At 43.2% G+C, this 9,002-nt stretch overlaps 1 long non-coding RNA gene across 1 annotated transcript; it reads left to right on the forward strand.

The window, feature by feature from the left end:
• Nucleotides 1-1,773: 1,773 nt before the first annotated feature.
• On the forward strand, nucleotides 1,774-8,627 carry LOC139791247 (uncharacterized). Its single transcript, XR_011723838.1, has 3 exons — nucleotides 1,774-1,916; nucleotides 7,346-7,540; nucleotides 8,403-8,627. It is a non-coding gene; the product is annotated as an uncharacterized lncRNA (long non-coding RNA).
• Nucleotides 8,628-9,002: the final 375 nt, after the last annotated feature.

The raw sequence follows: 9,002 nt of genomic DNA on the forward strand, positions 1-9,002 counted from the left end.
TTCACTTCAGATATTCTTAGCACCTGCCACTTTTCAGTGCAATGTGTTTCATTGTCTGGAGGTAAGAGCTTGGAAATCCTTCTGCATTTCCTGTGAAAGGTTAAAATTTTTAATGCTGAGGAAAAAGGCTACTAAGAGTTACCCACCCATCTTTTATTGCCACTAGCCCTTTCTCATAATTATTTTAGCCTTAGCAAACACAATTTATCATTCAGACATGCTTATCAGGAGGTGATCTACCTGTATGTCAAATAAAGTGAGTATCAATGTGCATTGTACACATATTTCATAAACCTTATGTTAGTACATTTCATAATGTACTAAGACTGAGAGCAATTATGAGAAACTGTAAGGGCTATTACAGCCTTTATCTTATTGCTGGATAAATTAGACTATAAGCAGCATATCCAGTTCTGAAATCTGAATTTGAAACCAAATTATAAGAATGCCTGTGTCTATTTGTCTGAGTTGAGCTAGAAGAAACCATGAAAGTGTATGGATGTGTGCATATGAAGATTTTTTGTGTGTTGTTTTTGGTTTTGTTTGTTTGTATGTAACATACAATTCATAATGACACAACACTGTTTTTAATCTGATTATATCTATATGTAGACCTAAGCTTTCACTTAACCCCTTTCATCAGAATTTAAATTTAGAGGGAATATTGAATTGGCTGGCCTGGAAACTGAATCCCATTTCATCTGGAGAACATCCCTAGGTCATTAGGGTGCTCTCAAAAGGGAGCTGTCTTGATTTGCCTTGCAGTGAGGAGTCCAGCACCCACCTACCTTGCTCGTGGGAAAGCTATGGAGGTTGGTGAAGCAGGGTATGGAAAGCACCTGGGGATTCCTGCATCATGAGCTGCTCATGGAGTTCTCATGTGTGGGTTAAATACAATATATTTTAGTGCCTGTTTAGGAGCAGTAAGACTGGGGCTGCTCCAAAACCTGAGAACTGAGGGTGATTCCAGCACACAACAAGACACAGTCACAGGTGAACCAAGTCCAGATCTATTGGCAATCAAGCAAGGTCTTGGGTTCATCTGGGCAGCCTGGTCAGTAGCAGGAGGAGATGGGCCCAGTGACAGGACTGGAGACAAGGATATTTACAGCACAGGTGCAGGGAGGTTGGTCAAGTCCTATGAATTAAGGCCTATGATTGGTCTCAGGGTCCTGGCACTGCTGTGCAAAAGCTCAGTCATTAGCAAGACAGAATCACAGAATCACAGAAAGGTTGGAAAGGACCTCTGAGATCATCAAGTCCAACCCTTAATTCACCACCACTGTGGTTACCAGACCATGGCACTGAGTGCCACATCAGTCTCTTTTTAAAAACCTCCAGGGACACAGAATCCACCAACAGGAACGGCAGCGCATTCCAGTGCCTGATCACCCTCTCTTTAAAGATTTTTTTCCTAATATCTAACCTAAACCTCCCCTGGCAGAGCTTAAGTCCATGCCCTCTTTTCTTACTGGTAGCAGCCTGGGAGAAGACAGTGTGGTGGCAGACAGGCTGTGCTCTGCAGGAGGCTGTGGGTGCCATCATATAAACCTCTCCTTGACCTTCACACCTGTTCTGCTTATATGACTTCTAGCCCTGTCATCTTGGCCCAAGACCTCAAGAGCCCTGAGCCAGCGTCTTCGAAAGTAATTTGGGTTCTTTCCAGAGGCTTCAGTTCTGTTTGAGCCAGCCAGTTACTGGGACATGCTCTCCCTGGTCTCCCAGCACTGCTGATGAGTGTGCTTCATTTTCCATCTGCTAGAAAGACATCAGTGGAGAGGTTCAGGTCGGGTGACAGCCAGGGAATTTTGCTTGCAAATAGCTGTAGGGAGCTGAGTTATTAGAAATTAAAACCACACCATGGAGAGATGGAACATATTCTTGCTGCAAGTGCAATAGTGTCTCTTAGCCAGAAGGTACTGCTCTGCTTTCAATTAATTGTTACTCTTTAATTAATCCTTCCAGTTCGTTTTCTTTCTTGTCACATTTCTAGAATAACAAAAAGAGAAATCTAGGCAAGGAAATATCTTTTTGCAGGACTGAACCTGCATCTGATTGTATTTGGCTTTGTCTGGCTTCAATGAGAGCAGGAGCAGCCATGCCCTGAGCTCTTTGTATGCCAGAGACTGCCCGGGGCTGCCAGTGCCCCATGGGGACAACCCATGGTGTCCTCTGTGAGATCCCCAGGGGTCAGACCCACTGCTGGACCACAGCTTCACCCTGCATTTGGGAGGCAGAGGGTTTGAATTTCTGATCCCTTTTCTTTGGTTTCTGGGGCTGCTCCGTGCAACCCCTTGGCTAAAGAGAGTCCCCTTTCTGTCCTTGAGCTCGGTAAGTAGAAGGGGCTTTTATTTTTAACAGGAAAAAGCCACTTGGCTTTATTTGTCATTCTTCATTAACCTTATCTCAGTCCCTCTTTATCCTCCTTTCTCCTGTGTTGCCTGGTCACTGTAGCTCTTAATACTTCCTCTCTTGATAAAGATGTCGTGTTCAAAGAGTATTTATATCATTAGTTCCAACTGCCTTACTTGGCAATGTGACCCTTTGTGATCAGCTTGGTTCTTGTTTTCTGAGTCCCAGTCCTAGGGCCAGGGTTGTAAAATGTCCTCTACATTTCATGAGGCCTACCCCTTCCCAAAAAAACATTCCCAGGATTTAATCTTTGCCTTGATCATCCCTGAGGGATAACATGAGGTCAGTATGGCTGGGCTGAGCCAGGGGCACATCCTGCTCAGCTCTGCAGCCCTGGTTCTTGAGGAGGTTGAACCCCAGTCCCTTCATTTCTTACCTTTTGCAATGCTTTATCTGGGTACACTCTGTTGAACCCACTCATCATTTCATTTACTCTGTGATGTCCTTTAGAGTGAGGGTGACACTGACTGTTTCTGCTGACCAGGACAGTCTCATGTGGGGTTGTAGCAGTTCTGCAGTGGCTCGCTGGGCTGCAGGCATAAACCTCCCCCTCCCTCAGCATTCCTCACCCTTCTGGACATTTAACTCTGAGGACTTTGGGGTTGATTTTCCTTCCCTTCCTGTCCTTTTTTATATAGATTAGATATTGCAGGGCACTTTATGAACATAAGAAGCCCTTGAGTTCCAGTGTCACCCTCCAGAGGTTTAAAGGTCCATGTAACAAAGAATTAGTCTTTGTTGCATCAGCCTTTGTTGCAATTTGCCCATGAAAAAAAGAGATTGTAAGAATGCATAAATGAATGGGGAAAAAAAGAGGTAAAAAAAAAAAAAGAACCAAAACCTGAATTCTTACAAATATTTTGAAGGTTGGGTCAGTTGTAAGACGTGCCAGGAGGGGCTGCAAGGGCTGGTAGGACTCTGTTTGTGTATGTTTGGTTTCCAAGACTGGTTTTCATGGAAACAGCATGATAGAAAGTGGTTTTGGTCAGGAATCTTCATACTTTTCACACCAGCACAGTGTAAAGTAGATAGGTTGGGCTGTCACTGCAGAATATATTTTCCCATGGTCAGAGTTCAAACTACAAGCTCAGGTTTTAGGCTTGTTACCTGCAGGCTGTCCATGCAGATAGTCCTAGAAACTCTTCTAGCATTTTGCTTTGAGCTGGGGTGTTCACCTCAGGAATTTAGCTCAGGGGTACTTTGAGAGCTTCATTTTCCTTTCTGTGAAGAAACTGGTGCTCAGGTGGAGGAGCATGGTGTGCACAAAGGAGTAGGCAGTGTACCTGAGACACAGCTGGTTTAGACATAGCTTGAGACATTTTGACTACAGTTGCCCAGACTGTATTTTGACATCTGGTATGGGTTTCAGTTGGACACTAAAACACGTGTGTGGCAGTCAGTGTGTACATGAGGTCTAAGTGTCTCTGCTCCCTTTATACTCAATGGAGATCCAGTTACAGACCATGGAGCCTTCAGTGTAATTTGGCCTTCAGCGTGTTTTTGTTGACCCTGAAGTCCCCCGTTAGTCAATGGAGTAATTTCCAGGCTCCATGGACTGTGACTTTATTGGAGACACCATCCATATTTGCTATAATGAGAGTATAGTCCCTGGCTCACATGCAGACATCTACAAGTAGATACATGAATTCCACCACAGTTGCCTTTGCTGTTCACACCTCTGTGCCTGTGAACATCTTGGAAATTTTGTAGGAGTCCAATTTCAAGCAGTGGCATTACCTTTTATCAGTGTTGGCTGGAATGGAATTATCTCTTAGGCACCTGAGTTTGAAAACCTTGACCACTCTTGTTATTCTCAGCTTTCACCCTTTAGACAGTTCACTTTGTCTGGTTATGGATATAGAACAGAAACCCTATACCAAAATATTTCTCCAGGCTCTACTGGCTCCTCCATGAATACCATAATATGTGACTCATGCTCTTTGGCATGGATAAGTAGAGAGATTTAAAATATGGTTTTGGACTTGTTTCGATTTCCAAATAAAGTCTAATGGAAAAATATTGTTTATCCCTCCCTATTATGCACTAAATAATACACTGGATTGGTTGCAATAAAAAACTGTTTTAACCTATGTATTAAAAAGAAATGTTTTTTTCAACCATGTTTGAGTCTGAAGAATCAGAGTAAGTTTCTCCTTGGTGCAACCTTTTCTGATTAGCTCTGGCAGGGGAATATTTCCCTGTCCTCCAAGTTGTAAAGCCTGTGCTAGCTGAGAATGTGTTTGGGATACATCTCGGTGGAGATTAGCAGGAGCTATAAAGCTTCTGACCTTTTAAACACTAAAGCAAAATCTAAAATCTCCACTCCTAAGTATTCACAACTTGAAATCTCAGGCTGTGTCTTTAACCTTGTCTTTAATTAGACACCCGGGTAATATCACAGCAGAAATAACCCAATGTGTCAGCACCAACGTAGCCTTCAGCAGGAGGCACAGATGCTGGTTGGCAGCCCGGCTTCCTCCAGCACTTGCATTCCTTCTGTGTGCACTCACCTTCCCCACTGGTGTCCAACACTTCACCCCTGTCTCCAGTGACAGAGTAGGGAAAGTCATAAAGAAGTTTATGAAGAAAACCACAAGTTTGGTAAAGTTGCCATCAATGGAGTCAGAAAGGAGATGAATGCTGTACAACATTTTTTCAAAACCTAGTTCAGACAATGTTGGGTTGCTGACCCTCCGGAAAAAGAGGCTTGTCTTGCTGCTTTTCAATAGTGTGCCCTGTTGCTATCCCAGCCTGTGCCTCAGTGTGACCTTAGGAAAGTCTCTTGAACACTCTTCTTCAGGTCTTCCTATCTACAGATTTGTCCTCCTCCCCTTCTTTCTGCTCTCCCCCCCTGGGTTACACCAGCCATGCAGAGAAACACAGCCTCACACTGGGCTAACTTGGTGTCCCAGCCTTTGGGTCAAAGCTGGCTCAGGTCTCCCCTGCTCAGAGGCCTGGCAAGACAGATCACATCTGCCTTAGGTCTCCCATGCAGATTTATCCAAAGAAACCCAGCCTGGATACTGGGAAGCATTAGTGCAGTGCATCTTGCAGGTCAATTTATCCTCCTATCCAGAAGGAGAATGGTGTGTGAAAAGAAGGCTTATTACAGGGCTGTACTGACAGGACATCCAGCTATGAAATACTTCAATCTCTTCAACATTAATCTCCTTGCCATTATGGGGGTTGCCTCACACCATAAGGACTTTGTACAGTGCTTATCTCAGGGGGTTCTTATCTGAATGGCTCTTATAGGTGCTGTTGTAAGAGTGACAATTATAACACAAAGCTCTGGAAAGGATGATGACTTGAATGTGCTTCTTTCCATGTTCAGTGGCATTTCACGCATTTCCTACTGTTTAGGGAAATTTGGGTGTTTTCCTAATAGCTGGTTTTAGCTTTATTCAGGAAGCTCAGCTTTATTCTCCCAGAGGAAGGACTAGGTATGTCTGTGTAAATGATGAATGTTTTGAAGGAAAATTAAATGCCTTCATCATTTGCCTGCAGACAGTAAATATTCACCAAAAGTAAACTGCAAATATTTTAATCCAGAAATGACCTTGCAGCTGAGATAGAAACAATAATTGGTTGCCGTGACAAAGACTGAGTCACATTTTGACAGTGCAAATCTGGGCAGGAAGGGTTTACTTAATTTCCTAAAGGTGCTCAGGGCCTGAATTTTTCTGATCTCCTCTAATAGCCAGACTATAGTGAGAAAAAAATACTTTTTTATTTTATCTTGAGCCTTATCTTAGCTTTTTCTTGTTCCTGGTGCAATACCACTACAATGGGCTTGATCACTGGTACCAGAAGCTGCCTGGGAGCCAGTGGAGACAGCTGTAGTGATGGAAAACCAAAGAATGGAGAAATCAAGCTGAGCTGGGCTTTGGTTGTGTTCACATTCAGATTCTAATAGTAAATGACAGCAGGTCAAATGGGAGGTGGCATGGGCCACCAAGGCCTCACCCAGGAGCAAATAAGAATATTTCTTAGCTTGACAGAGATGAAATAAGGTGCTCTAAAAGTGTCATCCTGTGGCCAATTCAAAATGAATGGGTTCTGAAAAGGACTCCAAATTTCTTCAGCTTGGGGATAGTGGGGAAACATCTGCTATGGAGTGATGTGAGATCAGTGTCCAAGTGAACTCTTTGAAACACCTCTCCTTTTGACCAGCAGCTCTTCGGTCTTGCTTGGGTTCATCTGAGCCATTGCTGTCTCAAGGTCATTTGCACTGATGCTGTGAGGTGTGTGGTAAAGAGTCACCACTCATTGGCTCTGAATTTCAGTCTCAATCACCGGTGTTACACAGATATGTAGGAGAGGTACAACCCATGTAAATATTCTCCTGACGTGCCCCAAAGTGTCACCTCATTGCTAGTGAAAAATGGCTGGGCCACCAGAGTTCTGGGGCACCCCAGATCATCAGGAGTCCCTCAGAAAGGGCTTGCAAGTCTTAACAGAGGCCACAGCCATGCAAAAGGAACAGAGAGCAGTCTCTGTTTTCCTGGTGAATCATTGAATGATAGAATGGTTTGGGTTGGAAGGGACCTTTAAAAAGATCACCTAGTCCAAACCCTGCAGTGAGCTGGGACATCTTTAACAAGATCAAGTTCCTCAGAGCCCTGTCCAACCTGAGTGTTTCTTGAGTGTCCTTGAGTGTTTCCTGGGATGGGACATCTACCACCCACTGAACAACCTGTGCCAATGTTTCACCAACTTTATTGTAAAAAATGTCTTCCTTATATCTAGTATAAATTTCCTCTCCTTTAATTTAAAACCATTTGCCTTTGTCCTATTGCTACAGGATGTACTAAAAAGTTTGGCCCTATCTTTCTTAAAATCCTCCTTTAAGTACTGAAAAGCTGCAATAAGGTGTCCCCACAGCAAGTGAATATTGCATGTTTCAGTTAGTTTTGCTACTCTTGTTCTCCAGGAGGTGAACAACTTCCACACACCCAAGGTATCAATTAAACTGGAAACCGTAGCCTGTGAAGTTTATGAAGATGTATGAATAGGTTTTTTGCTGGTCCTGGGAGAGACACTGCAGTCCCAGATGCAGAAAGAAAAGAAACATCAGCAAAAGCCACACAGCAACTCATAAACAGGAATTTGCCACAGAGAGAACAAGGTAATGCAAAGAGTAGCCCACTACTTTCAAAATATGAACGGGCTACGTAAAAACATTCATGAAAAATAGAGGCAGAGATAGAAACTGAACCATGCAGACATGCAGCCAGAACTGAGCAAAAATTGAGACATTAAGAAAAGCTACCATTCTCTTAGACCCAAGATATCAGATAAAACTAGGAAGCAGAATGAATTCTAGGATCCAGGTGAAATTTTGTTTATCTGAAAGTATTTAAAACTTGGGGATTTTATACGTGGTAGCTATTAAGTGTTCAGCCTGGAGAAGAGAAGGCTCCAGGGAAAACTTAGAGAGGTCTTCTAGAACCTGGAATGTTCAAGGCCAGTCTGGATGGGGCTTGGAGCAACCTGGTAAAGTGGGAGGTGTCCCTGCCCATGCAGGGGGGGTGGAACTAGACTATCATTATGGTCCCTTCCAATGCAAACCATTCTATGAGTCTATGATTCTATCCCTGCCACTGGCTGTGCACAGTACAGCTGACTTTTCAGATGAAAATCTGTGACTTCTTCATGTTTAAAGCAATCAAAATTCATCAGGTAGAAATAAAAGCTTCCTGTGGTCTCACCTGATGAAATGTGTACAGACCAGACTGTAACAGAAATGTGGAGAAGGCAAGCAAGACCCCCTTTTTTGTTGTTTTTGGTTTGGGTTTTTTTCCTTTATTTTGTAAGGAGCATGCATGTGAATAACCATATCCAGAGAGGCTGTCTGCTGCCAATACCTCATTTTGCAAGATGGGCCAAAAAGGGTGGTTATCTTCTTCAACATGTTGACTTTGATTCTTTTTCTGAAACTTAGTGTTATGATGCCATCTGGAACTAATTACATTTCCCTTTATTTACAGCAATCTCATTTTGGAGAGTATTTTGACTTTGATTATATTAGAAGTGACTCTTTGCAAGGACTCATCTCCATGTGACTCCTGGCCCCTCATCTATCACAGTCTGCAGCAGCTTTGTGGCTGTCCTAGGATGCTTCTACAGAAACTGCTTTGACTTATCTCCAGTTTGCGTGGCTTTAATTCAGCCCAACACTGTTTCGCTGCAAAAATTAAATATGCCTTGTGTCATTTATGGCTTCATCAGGGGTTTTTTTCCCTCGTGCCAGAAATAAAGGGGACAAGAGGAGGGGTAGGGACTAAAGGGGAGGGAGTGTTTACTGACAGATGAATTCCTTCCTGGCCTCATCTTTGCTTTCCCTCACACACTTTGTGAGTTTGTTAATGTTTTCCCTCCAGGAACATCTTCCTTCTTGGAAGCTGATTTGTCTGTACAGAGCAAAACAGACTTCTGTCAGAATCACTGTGGAGCTGGGAGATAGCTTTTTCTTGGGAAAACTGTTTCACAATCTTGTACCATCTGTAACTTACTGAATGAGGGCCAGTGTATGTAGAGTAGAAGGAAATACTGTAAGAACAGATATTTATCATCAGAGTCCCACAGAA

Source organism: Heliangelus exortis, chromosome 1 (genome assembly GCF_036169615.1).
Source record: "Heliangelus exortis chromosome 1, bHelExo1.hap1, whole genome shotgun sequence".
Classification (NCBI taxonomy): domain Eukaryota; kingdom Metazoa; phylum Chordata; class Aves; order Apodiformes; family Trochilidae; genus Heliangelus; species Heliangelus exortis.